The sequence below is a fragment of the Hyla sarda genome, chromosome 4 (genome assembly GCF_029499605.1).
Source record: "Hyla sarda isolate aHylSar1 chromosome 4, aHylSar1.hap1, whole genome shotgun sequence".
NCBI lineage: Eukaryota > Metazoa > Chordata > Amphibia > Anura > Hylidae > Hyla > Hyla sarda.
Genome location: NC_079192.1, coordinates 194,758,596 through 194,776,917, shown reverse-complemented (window position 1 = coordinate 194,776,917; position 18,322 = coordinate 194,758,596). Strand labels below are relative to the sequence as shown.

General features: G+C 39.4%; 1 protein-coding gene and 1 long non-coding RNA gene across 6 annotated transcripts in view; one reads left to right on the top strand and one right to left on the bottom strand.

Annotated features, from left to right (window-relative positions):
* Positions 1-18,322, bottom strand: part of PLXNA4 (plexin A4) — an 821,522-nt gene that overhangs the window by 353,509 nt on the left and 449,691 nt on the right. The gene's annotated exons all lie outside the window — the stretch shown is intronic.
* On the top strand, positions 3,381-7,051 carry LOC130368866 (uncharacterized). Its single transcript, XR_008892591.1, has 3 exons — positions 3,381-3,474; positions 5,566-5,736; positions 6,966-7,051. It is a non-coding gene; the product is annotated as an uncharacterized LOC130368866 (long non-coding RNA).

Here is an 18,322-nt window from a genome sequence, read left to right as displayed (position 1 = left end):
CAACCAAAAAAATACTATTTGTTTGGTGAAATTAAAAAGAAAACCACAATTTTGCTAATTTTGGAAGGTTTTGTTTTCACGCCGTGCAATTTACGGTAAAAATGACATGTGTTATTTATTCTTTGGGTTTATATGATTAAAATGATACCCATGATAACATACTTTTCTATTACTGTTGTGCTTTTAAAAAATCACAAAATTTTTAACCAAATTAGTGTGTTTAAAATCCCCCTATTTTGAAGACCTATAACTTTTTCATTTTTCCGTATAAGCGGCGGTATGAGGGCTCATTTATTGTGCCGTGATCTGTACTTTTCACTGATACCATATTTGCTTATATAGAACTTTTAATCCATATTTTATAAAAAATTTTGGGAATAAAATGTTATAAAAAAGCATCTATTTTGGACTTTTTTTTATTTTTACGTTCACACCGTTCACTGTACGGTATCATTAACATTTTATTTTAATACTTCAGATATTTACGCACGCTGTGATACCAAATATGTATATAAAATATTTTTTAACACTTTTTGGGGGGTGAAATAGGTAAAATGGGACAATTTACGTTTTTATTGGAGTAGGGTTTTTTTCACATTTTTTTTTACTTAATTTTTTTACTTTAATTTTTACACTTTAATATTCCCCATAGGTGACTATTTATATCAATCACTCGATTGCTAATCCTGTTCAGTGCTATGTATAGGACACAGCACTGATCAGGGTTATCGGTCATCTTCTGCTCTGGTCTGTGGGAAGGCAGATCAGAGTAGAAGACGCCGGGAAGGCAGAGGAGCCAGGTGAGGGGACCTCCGTTTGCCGTGCCAGATGATCGGATCGCCGCGGCAGCGCTGCGGGCGATCCGATCATCCATTTTAGTGACTGCAATGCTGCAGATGCTGTGATCTGTATTGATCACGGCATCTGAGGGGTTAATGGCGGACATCCGCGGGATCGCGGGTGTCCGCCATTACGGGTGGGTCCCTGGCTGCGATTAGCAGCCGGGACCTGCCGCGCATGATCCGGGCATCACTCCGATGCTCGTGGTTATGCTTAGGACGTAAATGTACGTCCTGGTGCGTTAACTACCACCTCGCCAGGACGTACATTTACGGCGCTCGTCGTTAAGGGGTTAATTGTGTATGCTAGACAAGGGAACGCGGCAAGATGTGTTCCCCTGTCTAGTGCCCAGGCCAAGTGTTTCACCATCCGGTGTCAAACTTGAGATGCCGGATAAATTGGAACTGTCCAATTCAAATGAAGGGGATCCATTCTAGAATTAGTTTTCCTCCAGTGATTTTCTACAGCAGCAAACGGAAACCGCTATATAGCATTTATATATTTGGAAATTATCTAATGGGTTCAAGTAGAACACCAGGCTCTGTACATTTAATTATGTTGTTATTTACCTGAAATGAAAGAAATAAAGAGCTACTTTACAGCAGGCTATATTTTTACTGTCAGTCTATAGTGTCTCTGAGGGGGGAACTATTTCCCCTGTTGCTCTTCTGCACATTTTATATACAGAATACAGATGCTGTTTATGGTAGTCTGAATTCTGTAAATAGTATTTGTACAGGCTGTCAAGTGAGCCATCCTTTAATAAAATCAAGGAATGTAGGAAGAGTCTAACCTTAGTAAGATTATTTCTTTTGTAGGAAGATATACCAACATATACTATACTGTTGCTCATTCTTTCTTATCACGGCTGATTTATTCTCCCTGAACAATTCCTTATTTCCAACCTGTTGCTCTCTAGGTGTCGTGTAACTACAACTCTCAACATTCCCAGACTGTGAGAGCATATTATGGGTTACAGTTTCAAAGCAGGCACAGGTTGAATGCAGCTGCTTTCAAAAGGGAAAAGGAAATATTCAAAATCTATTAAATAAGGAACACAGAATGAGCTGAAGTGAGAAAGGCAGTGGCTTCTAGTAACCGCAGCGAAAGGAGCCAGAAAATTCACCGGCCAGGATCCAGTTCCAACTAATTAGCTTGGCTACAGAAGGGCAGCGGCAGAGCCAGGACGGGAATTGCTACTCCCACGCATGACAAACAGGCTGTAGCCCTTCAGTATGGTGAATTCTTCAACACAGATATCAAATAGGAAAAAAGATGAAGACTGTAAGGCCAATAGACTGCAGCCTCATATGTGACATTCTAACAGAACAGCTGTATCTAGCTGGATCCTGAGCAGAATATAAAAGGAAACGTCATCTCACAATGGGTTAATCTTTTTGCTGTTTCCTGACTCCTTTCAGGAAGTTTCATTAATGTTTTATAATGTTAACATATGAGAATAATTGCTTCTCTCCCTAGAAGATATTGGCAATGATTGCCAAGAAAAATAGTGGATATAATGTCCCTTCTAGACTTCCAGACATTCCTTCTCCGGTAAGATCGTAATTTAAAGTTATAGTATTTGTTATTATCAAAATCCCTTTATTATCACCATGAAAACAGCCTGAAGCTCTACGTGTCAGTACTGCTGGAGCTGCTGTTCTGGTAGGTTAGTCAGCCCTGTTAGGATAGTATTCACTTGAGCATACAAGGTGCAGCCTGGAGAAAGATGCTGCTCTGACAGGACCAGTAGTGTGGGTGTTTGGTTCTGCACTAAAAATAAGAGAATTTGCTGAATGCACAGAAATGAGCTGATAGCGTGCATAGCTCCAAACCCGTTCAGCAATACTGACAAATAGTTATAAACTACAAATACAGTATTTAGGAAAAGCATGTGTGTCAATATTTGTAACACACATATATATCATTGTTTCTGGCTATAGTGGAGTGCTGGGGCATAAAAAATGTTGATTTCAACATCTGTAAGTTAATGTTCCCCCTCGTTTTCGAGATAAGGACAATCCACATCTTCTACTAGAGACAGGTAGTTGTACCTTAAATGAGTCTATGAAAAAAGATGGTAAAACAAGTAAGCAGTGACACGACGTCTACAACTCACTGCAGCTAAATCACACAATGCTTAATAGGCAGATTACATTCTCAATTTGTTGTTATGTCACATATAGATTGGTGACTATTAGCATGTATTTATAGTCTAAAGTAGAGTTACATGTGTTAGTTCCTTAATGAGGCTTTTATGCCCGTGAAACTGTTGTGCACCACAGTCAAGGGCACGCTAATGTGGCAACCGCCACCTCTTTAAGCAACCCCAATGCTTGAGTAGTGTACGCTAAAAATGACAGAGACTCAGGAACTGCCATCTAAAATAAGAAACTGTTACTCTCCAATATGTTTCACTACTGACACTATGGCTTTCTCGAAGGAGGACTGTGCTGTCAGTGTCAGTGGTGAAACATGATGAAGTGTGACAGTTTCTGAGTTTAGATGGCAGATTCTGAGTCTCTGCAGTTCATAGCATACACTACTCAAGCATTGGGGTTGCTTAAATAGGTGGCCGATGCCACAATAATGTGCCACTGACTGTGGTGCACAACAGTTTCTCGGGCATAAAAGGTGCATCTAATAGCCCTCATTAAGGAACTAACACGTGTAACTCTACTTTAGACCCTAAATACATGCTAATATTCACCAATATATACAAGTGACATATCAACAAATTGAGAATGTAATCTGGCTATTAAGCATCGTGTGATTGAGCTGTACTGAGATGTAGAGGTTGTGTCACTAGCAGGACCCCTAAAACTGAGAGTTGTACATAAAAAAATTGAGGCCATAGGGACTGTATTTTTAATCCCCTTATTACTCACTCACCCTATATTATTGTTTAGTGTATAATAAAAGGTTTGTTTTAATTTGACACATGATATGAGAAGGATCCATTAACCCATATGGAGTTACTTGTTGTACCATTGTAGCCCCTTCACATGTGTCAGAGGGCTTAAATTGTTGTTGGTACATATGGAGTTAGATGGAGATATCTGTATTAAGCACACATGACTTAAAGCATAACTCCAATGTTGGTCTGGAGGCAGAATACCATTTTAAAATTTCCGGCAACTTTGTAGCCTCAGACTTGCCTGCTGCTAAAGCAAGCAGGATACAAATTGGATAAAAGTCTCATAGACTTGCATGAGACTTCCATCAAATCTGTATCCTATCCACTTTAACAGTAGGCAAGTCTTGGGCTACAAAGTTACCAGAAATTTTACACTGGTATCCTACCACCAGACCAACATTGGAGTCACACTTTAACCCCTTAAGGACTCAGACCATTTTCAACTTAAGGACTCAAAACAATTTTCGTTTTGGTACTTTCGTTTTTTACTCCTCATCAATTTTGCACCTACAGACCCATATAAGGGCTTGTTTTTTTCATCACCAATTGTGCTTTGCATTGACATTACTTATTTTAAAACATAATCTGAGGCAAAACAAAAAAAACATTTTGTAGGGTGAAATGGGAAAAAAATGCAATTTTGCTAATTACACCTTAATTACACCTTATCATTATTCTGTAGGTCCAAATGGTTACAGGGATACCTAATTCATGTAGGCTTTATTTATTTAACTCCTTAAAAAAATTTAAAAACTTTATATTAAAAATATATGCACCAAAATTTTTTCTTTTTCAGAGTACAAGGCTCATTTTTTGTGCCGTAGTCTGTAGTTTTGATTGGTACCATTTTTGTTTTGATGGGACTTTTTGATCGCTTTTAATTAATATTTTTATGGTATATGAAGTGACCAAAAATGTACAATTTTGGACTTTAGTATTTTTTTACATGTATGCCATCGACCATGCGGTTTAGCTAACTTTTTCCTTTTTTTTTTTGTTTACCCCCTTAGGGGGCTCTACCATGCAATCTTATGATTGCGTACACTGATCAATCCTATGCCATATCATTGCACTGATCAGTTTTATCGGCGCTCTGTTGCTCCAGCCTGCTGAGCAGGCATGGAGCAATAGATCACCGATCGGACAACGAGGAGGCAGGTGAGGACCCTCCCGTTGTCCAGTAAGCTGATCAGGACGACGCAGTTCTGTCACGATAGTCACAATCAGCTCTGTTGATCTGCCGGGATAGTTTAACTTTCACTTTAGACGTCAAGATCAAGTATGATCGTGATGTCTAAAGGGTTAATGCTGGGCATCGGCCCGATCGGTGGTGCCCGGCATTAGACGTGGGTTCTGGCTGCCCGTAGCAACCGGGACCCACCGGGTTTAAGTGCTTAAGGACTCGGGAACAGGCGTGTACATGTACGCCCTGCGTCCTTAACTGGTTGACTAGTAGCTGTTCACTGGAACTTTTAGAAACATGACTGACATTGGCTTCAAAGTTACAGTTGCATGCACTATGACTGGAAATGGAAATTCTAAGATCTATTGTATCTACAATTTGAATTTTTATTTATTTAATATTGTATTGTCATATGTAAATGCAGCAGCATACTAGCAATCCATAGGAATTAATTTGGTAATACCTGAATAGAAATGCATTATACTGTATGTCTGCTGAAGGCAGAGATGTCAGATGTCACATGTGACTCTTCTAGAACTAAATATATGTGGTTGAGTCTGACTGTTGATTCAAAATAGATTTTGGTCTATGAAAATGTCAAACAAATTACACTGATGTTTTCCAGAAATAGGAAGAGCACCTGCACTTTAATCTGGAATACAAAAGCAGAGGCAAAAGTCACGGACCTTATACTCAGTATGGAGCAAGATGATTCAAGAAACAGAATTGCAAAGGGCACGAATGCATCCTCACCACATTTCTCTGGAGGACAACACAAGCAGGCTACATGATCCCTGTAGGTACAAAGGTTTCTTTGAAGGTGTTTTCAGTGTTTAATGTAGAGAAAACCACATTTTCAATTCAACAAATATTCCACATTACTGCTGTTGTAGTAGCATACCCAAAGGTCCGTATAAATTGATGAAATATTTCACATGCAGCTAACGTTTTTATAGATAATTACATTTATTCTTGTTTTTTGACAAAATAAATACAGAATACATGCACTCCATAAAAGCCTCCTCCTTTATACATATTGTAGTGAAATACTAGACTGCGTTGGTCGGTCAGCCCCCCTAAGGACCTGTGTTGTAGGACATGCATTTTTAATAGGGAAAACAACGCAATATCTTTTATTTAAGATGCACCGAGTCAATAGTGTATAAGATGACAATGGGAGAACCCTTGATCATCATGAGAATTATAGGAGCAATGAAAGTGATGACATAAGTAACCGGCTATTTAATATGGATTCAGGGCCGGCTTTTATTATTTATCCCAGACATTATTAAATGCTGCCTTTTTATTACTCAATCAGTACTCAACCATTCTAATATTATCTGCTTGTCTAGCTCCAAGGTTATCCAGAGTTCAGACGGGTTTGTGACACCTTTAAGAACAGTGATTATGGTGCAAATGGCAGATTTACACCTGTATGGAATTCTTTCATCCATGGCCTATAAACCCTTTACAATGAATATTATTAGATGTTACCATTGTTTCATAAAATGTAAAAAAGTGAAGAAATGATTGCTTTCTATAGTCTTATAGAAACGACAAGTCTCGGCTACCTGTCCCCACTTTTAGTGCAGCAGAGTTATACCCAGAAGTATTCCATCTCTATGAGATTGTTCTTCTATTCTCACATACATAAGCGTATAGTAATACATCCCCCATAGCCCTCTTACTCTCTAATGTCTTGATAATAAATCAATGCCAGGCAAATTAATGTACTCCCAGGTGGCATGTAGAGATTTGGGAGTTCCATTTTCTTACAGAAAAACCCACAAAGATCGTAAATCATGCTTTTTTTATGAGTGACAGGGATATCAAGAGCGATCATGGCAATTATGTGTTATATGAGATTATCTACACCCTGTTGTGTTGAACATTATGCCCAGTACACTTGGATTGCAGGTTAATAAAGAGTCAATGTACCTGAGAATTACCGCAAAAATCCTGAGCCAACATTTTATTCTTTGTAATTAAAATCATGTAATAGTTCATATTCCCTTACTACAAAAGGAAGAAGTGGATTATCGAAGATTCTTTTCATAGGGAAGACACATTAACATAGACCAAAGAATGAATATCCATTAACAAATCTGAGCAGATCATACAGAAGTGAGTTTTATAATGTTTTACGAGTATGGCGGTATAATAGGATGTGTCAGAAATCCATTATCATGGAATAGGCAAAAGAAAGAGGATGGCTCCACTGCTCTCTGGCTAGTCTTTGCACTGGACTAGTGTATTTCTTCTTTACAACTGCTAACACTCTAATATCCACACAATATTTATCAGATCCAGGGAATACACTGAGGTTACTATAATATTTAAAATGTCAGTGCATCCTATGGTTTCAATAAGTGAAAAGGACATACTATAGAAAGTGACCCTATAAAAAGAGACTTACCTAGTTCAGAATTCTACGTACTTTTCTTTATTAATTGCTTGCCCCGTGTGTCTCTGACTCTGTGGTTAGTTTGGAAGCCACTGTGTATGCTTCTCATTGAGATAGATTATCGATTTAGAGGCAACACCATGTGGTCATTTAGCAGGACCGGAATGGACTCTGAATTGGGAAATAACGCCATCTTGGGAGACAAGAATCAACCAAAATGAGCAAGTATACCACTTACTCCCAGGCAGGAAATAAAAAAATAAATAAAAAAATGATGTGTTCCTTTAAAACACAATCAAATGAGTGCCCTAGCTTTTATTATTTTTTATAGATTCTCCCAAGAAACCCAACTAAAAGCAATGCTTTTTCTTTTTTTCTGTTACTTTCTTCTTGGTCTGGCTGCACAGAAAGTGTGACTAGGGGCTTGTAAGATCTCTGTATATGTGTGTGTGTGTATATATGTATATATATATATATATATATATATATATATATATATATATATAGTATATAACTAATGTGTATAATAAGTTAAACACAGTAGTGTACCACCATTTAGGCAGGGTATACAACTGTTATGTGGCCCAGTGGAGAGGATGGCCTGGTTAGGGGCCAATTAGCTCGCCCTCAATCCACTTGACACAATGGATTATAATCTGGCCAGTTTTGGTGACCAGGAAAAGGCTTGCATTTATATTAGGGGTTTCCCCATCCTGTAAAGTTATCTCCTATTGTGGGAAAGGGGATAACTATCTGATCAGCAAGGCTCCTACCATAGTTATTTCAAAAATGGGAAGCAATGGTTCACACCCAAGCTTAATTTTATTGCTATAGTTGTAGGGGAAGTTACAAAAGAATTATTAGAAAGAACACATTAGTTGGCCTCTCCGTCTTGCAATCTGTATTTCATGGCAAGAAACAAGATGTAAATTGGGTGATCCATCACTCCAATAATCATTTTTTCCATTTGGATTACGTAAATGCACCAGTGTTTTCTCACTGTTCTTTTGTGTAAATACTGCACTATAAAGGTGCAGGTTACTTTTTATTAGCTTGATAGAAAATTAACAAGACCTCAAAGAAACATAACATAGGTAAATCCTGACGGTAGATGAAAAGGACCATTGGACTATGATCCAGAAAAAAGGCAGTTTCTCCCAATAATATAATTCAGCTTGTTCTTTAAAATGCTGTAAGGCTGTCATGTCTGTCATCAGCAATTTATTCCTTTAAAACAGTCAAATAAAAAAAGAGGCTTCTGACTGGAAAGCTTTATTACAAATCAGTAAATGCTGCTGATAAATTGTTTTCTGATGATTGCAGGGACGCTAAACTGATTTCTGCTATGAATGTGGATGAAGTTGCCCGCGTAATTTACTCTGGATTGAATTCACTTTGTAATAGCGCAAAATATTTGGGCCTAGTATAATATGCCATATAAATTACCATTTTATCACATTTTTGTTTGATAAAGCTGTATGCCCTATTTATTCCCAGATTCCCTAAATATTATGTTTATTAAAGAGTACCTCTCATGATCTTGTTAAATGTTATAATCCTCCTAGTTCACTGCCCCCATCATGATAAACGTCCCCCTGCCTATATTTTTATTATTTGTTAGTTTTTTACCTTGACATTGCTCTGTATTTTCTGCTCAGTCTCAGTCAGATTCACAGACTGGGAAGGGGCGTTACCCAGCAGGCATGACATCATCTGAAGTCATACAGGAGATAACTTCCTCCCTCACTGTGCTACACAGCCCAGAGCAGTTCAGTATGTGAGATGAGCTTTGATTGGATAAGGCTGCACACACCCCCATCAGCATTTCCTGATTTTGGACTTCTGCCAGGCCAGCAGAAGTCCAAAGTCTGTGCAACAGATGGGGGAAAATGTGCACGGACAAGTAGGGAGACATCTATTGGCAGCTTTTTTTAAACACAAATAAAACATAGAAAGCTTTATTTTCTTTGAACAAAGAACATTAGAAATATTTTTTATTTACCACAAGGAGTGTAAGCAAAAATTAGTTTTAATAAGAGTGCCCATTTAAACTTTATCAAAAAATAAACAGAAATATGTATATCTAGTAATACTATTTTAATGGTAATATAGACTACTATTGTGTAATATATACAGCAATAAAATAATAATTGATTCAATTCCTATTTTAGAATACCAACCACATCAACCACATTCATCTGTTATAACAACAATGAAGGCTGTATAAATCATTCCTTATTATTTCATGATGACCAAAGTAATATACGGCAAGATGGGCTTTGCTAAAATTGAGGCTTGTTTTGTAGAGTGGTAAATAAATAAATATTTAAAAGGTAGGAATTATATATGCTGGCACAATAAATTGTCAGCATAGTGCCCACTGAGTTTTTACAAGTTGCATGAGGATTTTTAACAGGTTGATGCATAGTCGATCACAATTAAAGACACCATATGAGAAACCAGAAAGATCTGGATGGAAAGTTAGTGTTACCTTATGCACTCTGGCCAAACACGCTGGCTGTGAGCGCATGGTCCCATGACCTGCTGCTGCCAGCAGGGCCGTGATTCGCATCGCGGGATGCGCCGCATGCAAATCCCAGCCCGTCACTCACCTGGTGCTTCTCCTGTCCCCGCCTCTGCCTCTCTGCTCCAGCACGCATGTCCCCGTCCCCTAGGGCACGCGCACGCCGGAGCTTTAATATTTAAAGGGCTAGTGCGCCCATTAGTGAAGCAACACCTGTGGCTCATTGATAAATTCCTCCACCTCCCACACTTCTCTGCTGGACCTTGGTTGCCCCAGTGCCTGTGAGAAAGAGTTCCTGAGAGTTGCCTTGCCGTGTATCATACCCTTTGTTCTGTGACCTGACCTTGCTCCTTTGCCGCCTGCCTACTGACCACTTGCTACGTTCCTGACTACACTACTGTGCCGCCAGCCCTGACCTTCTGCTATCCTTACCACAAGTTACCTTATCCCACCTGTGCCTAGAATCTCCTCAGCCGCCTGTGTGGTCGAGCCGTGCAAGGGGTAGTGACCTGGGGGCCGCCTGCCACAGCAAGTCCATCCCGCTTTCTGGCAGGCTCTGGTGAAAACCAGCGGCACCTTAGACTCTGCTCCCTCGTACGGTCCGAGTCATCTACCACACAGGTCCAGATGATCCACTATTATCAGTGTTCCAGTCTACTGAAACGTGAGTGTTATAGTTAGTTGACCTGTAAGACTGGGTTCTCATATGTCTGGCATCCGGCATAGGTGAATTAAGCCTAGATCTGGGTGCAACTGATGCCTCAACTGTTAACAAGTTGTCATCAGTTGTATGGCATCCCGCTTCCATTGTTTCTATACAGCAGACAGGGGAACGAAGCAAGCTACGTTCCCCTGTCCGGTGCTCTCTGGCGTGTCCAACCATCCGGCGTCAAAATTGAGAACGATGATTGTGAACTGTCCAATTCAAATGAATGGGATGAGTTCTAGCATCAGTTTCCCTCCAGTGCCTGCTGGAACTCAGCTGTAGAACTATATTTGAAAGGTTGGGAACTTTTGAATGCTAGAAATTACTCTCTCTGTCTTACATGGCCTTGGAACATATAAATGAGAAGATTACTGAATATAAAATTATTTTACATCTGTCAACATCTTAATTCCTTAGCAAAATAATGCAGTATTGTAATAATGTTCTTACAAATAGTTTGCCATAAACCACTCCTGTCTCCTGGTGCATTTACCAATAGCACATCCTATAGCTATGAGCAAAGTCGTTCTTCTAATCATGCTATATAGTGTCTGAATATCAGTGCCATATAGTTTGGTGCCTTATGTTCAGCAAACATCACTTTTACATACTGTCAATGCACCAAAAATCTATGTTGTACTGTTGATGCTTAAATAGCAGTACCACACAATGTCAAAGTACAACCTTATAGTGCTTAAACAATATCTACATACAGTGACCAAATAATAGCTATATAAAGTCATCTAGTAGCAGTCTAAATAATGTTGGTAAATAATAATAATAAGAACATTTGTTGTAATGATTATTATTAAGTTTTATTATTATTATTTTTATTAATAATAATAATGTTACATTAAGGGTGTCAGACTGGGGCATCAGACTCCATAGCTGAAACAATGAAGGTAAAAATTAATTAATTAATTAATTAATTACTAAATAATGACAATGATTTAATATAAAAGTCTTTGTTTATGTCACATTTTAGGGAAATAATGATTTATGCTTAATCGTGGCTTCCCGTAGAAGAATCAGGCTTGAAAAAGAATCAGCAGAATTGCACTTGGAGCCTTTATATTACTCTGCCTATGGAACTCATTACAAAACCTTCTTATCTACTTCCAGTAAAATGAAAATGGTTGCAATTCTCTAATTCTTCCATTTGCTTTCTTAGATGTTTTTGCCATCTATCCACCCTGCATACAATTTTTACAAGAGAGAGAAGGAAACTATTTATCATTTCTCCTCTCTAGGACTTGCTAGTAAGTGACGGATAATCAAAAAATCAATAAAAGCCGGTTCAAGATTTTATTGATTTCAGGGTTTTTATTCTGGAAAGCAATAGTTTGCGGAAAGTGGTCAATTTCTAGGATTTCATCAGTCCTGTTGCTGTTAGTAAAGTATTACAATATCAGTCTACCTAAATTATCAAACGGAAAGGAATGAAAAATAAAACTCAAGTACTCCTCAAATTTTAAAGGATTACTCCAGCCCTAATACATCTTATCCCCTATCCCCGTCAAGCCCCCTCCCTTAGACTTGCATTGAGGGGGCGAGGTGTGGTGTCACACGGGTGCAGAGTCGTGATGTCACAATACTCCGGACATGTGGTCATTATGCTTCACACTCGGAGCCTCCAGAGCTGTGGAGACACAAAGGTGAGTGCGCAATGAGAGATTGCGGGGGTCCCCAGTGGCAGAACCCCCGTGATTATACATCTTATCCCCTATCCTTTGGAGAGGGGATAAGATGTATTAGGGCCGGAGCACCCATTTAAAGAAAAACCTTCAGGGCTTTAAAGTGTTTTGACGATCTCTTAAGTGGAAACAATATCATGAAAAGCTATGGCTATGAGAGCTAACAAGCAGAATGGATTCAATTTTATGTTTTCAAAAATATTTTTACAACATTTTCTTATATCCTACTGTGTATCTAATAGAAAAAACAGTATAAATGAAAATATGTGAAAATATTTAAAAAATGCTATTTTTGTACAGACATAAGATCAGCCCCAAATACACCCAGACAAGAAAACAAATTCAACACATCACTGAATTTGTTTTAGTGGGGGAATTCTGAATTAGTATTTTTAAGTAATTTGAACATTTACAATTTACTGAATATAAATGAAAAACATTTTATGTTGTGGGTCTGTATCATCTAAGGGCATCTTGCAAACATTTTTTTATTTGCTAATTCCTTTATTTGAAGATAAATTAGAGCTCACTTGGAACTGACTTGGAAAAAACAACCCTGGAATAATCAGCAACATATTAATAAATAGTTCCAGAATCACTTTCAAACAACTGGAGAAATTTCAATGAAACTTGGTACTCATTTACGAAGGTTGGGGTTTTTGTCTAAAGTACCATGCAAGTCTATGGGACTTCCAATACCTTACTCCACAAACTCCGCTCTGCATCTCTTGGTGAGTATGTCAGCCCAGCTTGCAACCCACATCCTTTATGCAAGCCATGCTCCTCCTACAAGCCACACCTCTTTTATTTTCAAACTAAAAACGCTTCACAGGTCAATCAACCAAAAATTCTCATCACAGCTCAGCCTCACCTAACTCCACAAGCCTTACTTTTTTTGTAGACGTAGTCAGTTCAGCATGCAATCCATCTAAAAAGTTAATCTGGTGATGGCCAGAACTAGCAGTTTCATGAGATGACCAGCTGTAGTGAAAAACCACCTAATCCTCAGCCAGAGGATTCATAGGATTAATTTGAGAAATTCTGTGTACATCTAACTTATTAGATGTAGCCTATTCCATGACAGCTATACCAGCTAACACAGGTAAAGAGAAGGCATGAACAGTAACCGCTACATTATTCCAGTATTCTTTTTTAATAGTCTATGTTTCTCTATATAAGAACACACACACACACACATATATATATATATATATATATATATATATATATATATATATACATATCGTGTCCCTGTGTCCCCATCTGCCGGCGGGGCTGGGATTCGCATGGCAGGACGCACCCACATGCAAATCCCAGCCCGTCACTCACCACGCTCCACTGCCGCCACCTCCTCCTCTGTGTCTCAGCTCCAGCGCGCGCCTCCCCGTCTCCTAGGGCATGCGCGCTGAAGCTCTGAAATTTAAAGGGCCAGTTCACCCATAATTAGTTGTTGCACCTGACACTACATTATAATGTCCCTGCACCTCCCACACTGCCCTGCCAGATCTTCAGTGCCCCTAGCCTGAGATTAAGCATTCCATATAGCCTGTTTGCCTTACCCATGTATCCAGACCTTCCCGCTACGTTATTTGACTTCACACCTTTGCTGCCTGCCTTGACCTTCTGCTACATTTGACTGCGCTACTGCCTTATCCTTCGGTACCTCACCTTGCCCAGCTACCTGTGTGGTCGAGCTGTGTCTTGCGGCGGGCTCTGGTGAAGACCAATGGCACCTTAGACTTCGCTCCCCGATATGGTCCGAGTCATCAGCCACACAGGTTAGAGGATCCACATCCAGCTCTGTAACATATCGGAATGCTTCTTTGAGGAAGATAAGGTGCTCCTCTCTCCACATTAACACAAAAAAAGCACAGTTGGCCAACTGTGTATGTTTGCGGTGGAATTAGAAGAAATGTATTGCCGACTTTGCCTCTTTCCCGTAAAACATGTTAACTCTAATCAACCAGCCAACAGCGGGCACTATAACTCTGTGTCTATTAGTAATTATTCGGTTGACTCTTCTGTTTTCTGGCAACCAATAAGTCTCACTACCGATCGTTCTACAGAGCCACGCCTTGCTGAATATGTATATAAAGCTGCAGTGCCTATAGAGGTAACATCTTGTGGATAATCATAATATGCTCACATTCAGGATACTATATACAGGAATATCAGGAATTAATGTACACTGCTCAAAAAAAATAAAAGTAACACTAAGATAACACATCCTAAATCTGAATTAATTAACTAATTGTATGAAATACTTTCGTCTTTACATTTAGTTGAATGTGCTGACAACAAAATCACACAAAAATTATCAATGGAAATAAAATTTATCAATCCATGGAAGTCTGGATATGGAGTAACACTCAAAATCAAAGAGGAACACCACACTACAGGCTGATCCAACTTTGATGTAATCTCCTTAAAACAAGTCAAAATGAGGCCCAGTAGTGTGTGTGGCCTCCACGTGCTCATATAACCTCCCTACAACCGGCTTGCTCCTGATGAGGTGGACTAAAGCATCCACCAACTCCTGAACAGTCTGTGGTGCAACGTGGCATTGGTGGATGGAGCGAGAGATGATGTCTTAGATGTGCTCAATCGGATTCAGGTCTGGAGAATGCGCGGGCCAGTCCATACTGCTGACACAATATAGCCACATGAGGTCTAGAATTGTCTTGCATTAGGAGAAACCCAGGGTCAAACAGCATATGGTCTCACAAGGGGTCTGAGGATCTCATCTCGGTACCTAATGGTGGTCAGGCTACCTCTGGCAAGCACATGGAAGTTGTGCGGCCCCCGAAGTAATACCACCCCACACCATTACTGACTCACCGCCAAACCGGTCATGCTGGAGGATGTTGCAGGCAGCAGAACATTCTCTGCAGTGTCTACAGACTCTGTCACGTCTTTCACATGTGCTCAGTTTGAACCTGCTTTCATCTGCTAGGAGCACAGGGCGCCAGTGGCAAATTTGCCAATGTTGGTGTTCTCTGGCAAATGCCAAACGTCCTGCACGGTGTTGGGCTGTAAGCACAACTCCCACCTGTGGACTTCAGGCCCTCATACCACCCTCACGGAGTCTGTTTCTGACCGTTTGAGTGGACACATGCACATTTGTGGCTTGCTGGAGGTTATTTTGCAGAACTCTGGCAGTGCTCCTTCTTGCACAAAGGCAAAGGTAGCGGTCCTACTACTAGGTTGTTGCCCTCCACATCTCCTCATGTATTGGCTGGTCTCCTTGTAGTGCCTCCATGCTCTGGACACTATGCTGACTGACACAGCAAACCTTCTTGCCACAGCTCGCATTGATGTGTCATCCTGAATGAGCAGCTCTACCTGAGCCGCATGTGTGAGTTGTATACTCTGTCTTATGCTACCACATGAGTGAAAGCACTGCAAGCATTCTAAAGTGACCAAAACATCATCCAGGAAGCATAGGAACTGAGAAGTGGTCTGTGGTCACCACCTGCAGAACCACTCCTTTATTGGGGGTATCTTTCTTATTGTCTATACTTTCCACCTGTTGTCTGTTCCATTTGCACAACAGCATGTGAAATGTTGCTTCCTGAGTGGACAGTGGGATTTCACAGAAGTGTGATTGATTTGGAGTTACATTGTGTTGTTTAAGTGTTCCCTTAATTACTTTAAGCAGTGTATTTATGTGAAAGCTGGCATACTTGGACTTCATATTAGGTATATATACTATGAATAATGATGAGCTTTTATTGGTACTCTTTAAAACTTGCTGTCTACAACTCATTTAATAAGTGTTGAGTGTTATGAGTTGATAATGTTCACACAGGCCTGCTCCAAAGAACATCGCAAATGGCATATAGACAAACACAGAAAATATGTAATAATTCAGTATTTTGAGGTTTTTTGAATTAATTTTTTTTTTTTAATTAGTCACTTTCCTAGGAACTTTTATTAGCACTTCAGCTGAATGTTGTAGAGTGGGAGCTTTGTATAAATGGGAATCATTTATTGCTATAACCACTAAAAATGTTTCGCAGATACTTTATTGGTTAGAGTGGAGGGAAAAAATCTTATAAAAATATATGTGATTAGAATAAGTGCACTGTGACTCAGGATGGAGCATTGGTTATCGGTAAAAGCTAAGAAATTAAAGCTGATTGCTTTCAAGAACATATTTTGTGGATTGTTTCATTAGAGGATGCTTTGATAAAAGAGTGCATCCAAAGTGGTTGTCCACAAACAGGTTGGCTGGAGGAAAATTACAGAGCACTGAAGAAAACATCTCTTCCTACTAAGAGTATTAGCCATAAAAAATACTGTAATATAGCATTATACACAGATCAGCCATACCTTTAAAACCCTTAACATGTAATATGAAAAATGCTGATAATCTTGTGATATTAGGCGTTGTAATAAGGATTAGTGTTGAGCGGCATAGGCCATATTCGAATTCGCGAATATTCGCGAATATATGGACGAATATTCGTCATATATTCGCGAATATTCGCATATTCATTAAATTCTCGTTTTATTTTCGCATATGCGAACATTAGCGTATGCGAAAATTAACATATGTGAATATTAGCATATACAAAATCAGCATACGCGAACATTCGCATATGCGAAAATTAGCATATGCTAATTTTCGCATATGCGAATTTCCGCACGCCAGTCTCACACAGTAGTATTACAGCCTTCTTTACACCACACAAGCTGGAAGCAGAGAGGGGTGATCACTGTGGAAAAAAAAGAAAAAAAAAAAAAAAACAATATTCGTAATTACGAATATATAGCGCTATATTCGCGAAATTCGCGAATTCGCGAATATGCGATATTCGCGAATAATATTCGAATTGCGAATATTCGTGAGCAACACCAATAAGGATAAGGATCAGAGTTACTTTGATAAGGGCCAAATTTTGATGGCTAGGCAACAGGGTCCAAATATCTCCAAAATGGCCGGTAGATAAGCGCTTACAGGGCCTATCACACAGACTGGACATCATTTCTGGGTTGTTCTGGTAGCCCTTTTCGGCAATTATCCATGTCACCAATTGCATGAGGTGATATGCATCCAATGGCCAATCAATGTTTTGGGCCCAGAACGACATGATCAGCAGAAGAATGAGCTTTTGCTTTTTTTTTTTTTGTCAGCTGAAATTATTACTCAGAGTGATATTGGTTTGTTCAGACAATAATTGCCCCATGTAGTAGGGTCATTTAGCCATCTAATTCTGTCCCACAAAGTTGATGCTGGCAATTTAAAAAAGTGTCAGAAGGCTCAGTAAAAAACTACTTTCTGTGTATGGGGTAACATGGCCGCACGCTAGAGTGGCCATGCTGACTACTGTCCATCCTGATATGTGCCTATAAACCAGACCAAGAAGCAATGGATGAAGATGGCCTTGTCTGATGAATCACATTAACTTTTACATCGTGCATATGACTGGGAGCCATCCACATGATCACATTTACATAAGAAAGAGATGGCACCAGGATGATCTGGGCAATGTCCTGCAGAAAAAGCTTGGGTTTTAACATTTATGGGATTGTTACCACCTACCTGTTTCAGACTAAGCAACCCTACATTACCAGAAGGATATTGCACCCAGCTACAATGCAAACATTTTCAAAGTGTTGACTTGGCGACAAAATTTCCCACATTACAATCTGATCGAGCATCTGTAGGAAGTAAATTTAATCCAGGGGGAACCTTGCAATTTACTAAACATAAAGGATATGTTGCTAATATCTTGGTACCGGATACAACAGGATACCTTCAGAGGTCTTGTGGAGTCTATGTCTTGAAAAGTCAGATCTGTTTTGGTAGCACAAAGAGGATGCCCATAATATTAGGCAAAATGTTTTAATATGGCTGATTTGTATATGTTAGTGACCATAGGGGTTTACCAGGGAGGCACATCTGAAAAGGTAACAGAAAATGCTTAGAACACATTTCCAAGAGAGGCATCTCCAGATTACACATTCTTTTGGGTCATGTGACAGCTGTAAAGCAAATATTTGAACTGCTGTTAACACAACAAAGCAACATCTTAGAAAACATGACTACCC